This window comes from Colobus angolensis, unplaced genomic scaffold, assembly GCF_000951035.1.
Source record: "Colobus angolensis palliatus isolate OR3802 unplaced genomic scaffold, Cang.pa_1.0 Scaffold36, whole genome shotgun sequence".
Lineage (NCBI taxonomy): Eukaryota > Metazoa > Chordata > Mammalia > Primates > Cercopithecidae > Colobus > Colobus angolensis.
The window spans coordinates 1,183,219-1,184,737 of record NW_012116932.1 but is presented as its reverse complement, the minus strand read 5'-3'; the positions used below and the strand labels follow the sequence as shown (position 1 = coordinate 1,184,737).

At 48.8% G+C, this 1,519-nt stretch overlaps 1 protein-coding gene across 1 annotated transcript in view; it reads left to right on the top strand.

Annotated features, from left to right (window-relative positions):
- The window catches only part of ASF1B (anti-silencing function 1B histone chaperone), a 21,030-nt gene that overhangs the window by 16,447 nt on the left and 3,064 nt on the right, over positions 1 to 1,519 (top strand). The gene's annotated exons all lie outside the window — the stretch shown is intronic.

The window sequence follows — 1,519 nt, the reverse complement described above, 5'->3', positions numbered from 1 at the left end:
CTACTGTCAGGAACTATCTGACCTCTCAGAGGCTCTCAGGCCCTCCCTTCCCCCACCTCTGTCAAAGCTGCCACTGATTTACAGTCAATTCTCGTTATTCACAAGAGTTATGGTCTATAAAGTTGCCACGAACACTGATTTAGTGAGTACTGAACCATTGCCTCAGGGTAAATACGGGGTTAGATTGTTGGAAGTCACGTTTTCGTCAACCAGTCAATACGTAAACTTGTATGTGTGTTGCTGTTGAAAGACACCAGGCCGGGTATGGTGGCACACACCTATAATCCCAGCACTTTGAGAGGCTGAGGTGGGTGGATCGCCTGAGGTCAGGGGTTCGAGACCAGCCTGGCCAACATGATGAAACCCTATCTATACTAAAAATACAGAAATTAGCCAGGTGTGGTGGTGCTCACCTGTAACCCCAGCTACTCAGGAGGCTGTAGGGGGAGAATCGCTTGAACCTGGGAGGTGGAGATTGCAATGAGCTGAGATCACACCAGTGCACTCCAGCCTGGGTGATACAGCAAGAGACATCTCAAAAAAAAAGAAAGACACCTTATTTAATATATACTGTGGTTCATTTATGTTGAATTCATAGCCAACAGCACTGTAACTATCCTGAATGAAGCTTCTTTAATATGCATTTTTTCCATAAGCCCTTTCTTGCACCCTACACTGCACTTCAGCACTACCTTTGGGTGCCATCATAGACAGCAAACTCACCAACAAAAAGCACAAAACATGGAAAAAAGGTAGCACTAAGTAGGCTGAGGAAAGGACGCTCATTCACAGTAAGAGCTGAGACCAGAAGACAAGAGTGTTGCCTTGTTTGACCTCAGGTGGGAATAGGCGTGGTAGGTAACTCCAGCTTTTCCTTGTTCTGTGCATGTCTGCAAGTGACCCTGAAAGCACTGCAGGTATTCATCTTGGGGTTACAAATAAATGTAGCAGGTAGGTGAACTTGCACATATGGAACCCATGAATAATGAATGAGGATAGACTGTAACTCTTAAGTGGCTCTCATGCAGCACCCTGCCTGAGTTGTCAAATGTAGATTCTGGCCGGGTGTGGTGGCTTCCAGCACTTTGGGAGGCAGAGGCAGGAGGATTGCTTAAGGCCAGGAGTTCCAGGCCAGCCTGGCCACATAGCGAGACCCCCATCTCTACAAAAAATAAAAGCAATTAGCTGGGTGTAGGCTGGGCACGGTGGCTTACGCCTGTAATCCCAGCACTTGGGGAGGCCGAGGTGGGCGGATCATGAAGTCAGGAGATCGAGACCATCCTGGCTAACACGGTGAAACACCTTCTGTACTAAAAACTACAAAAAATTAGCCGGGTGTGGTGGCGGGTGCCTGTAGTCCCAGCTACTTGGGAGGCTGAGGCAGGAGAATGGCGTAACCCCTGGAGGCGGAGCTTGCAGTGAGCTGAGATCACGCCACTGCACTCCAGACTGGGAGAGAGAGCAAGACTCCTTAACAAAAAAAAAAGGCTGGGGGCGGTGGCTCATGCCTGTAATCCCA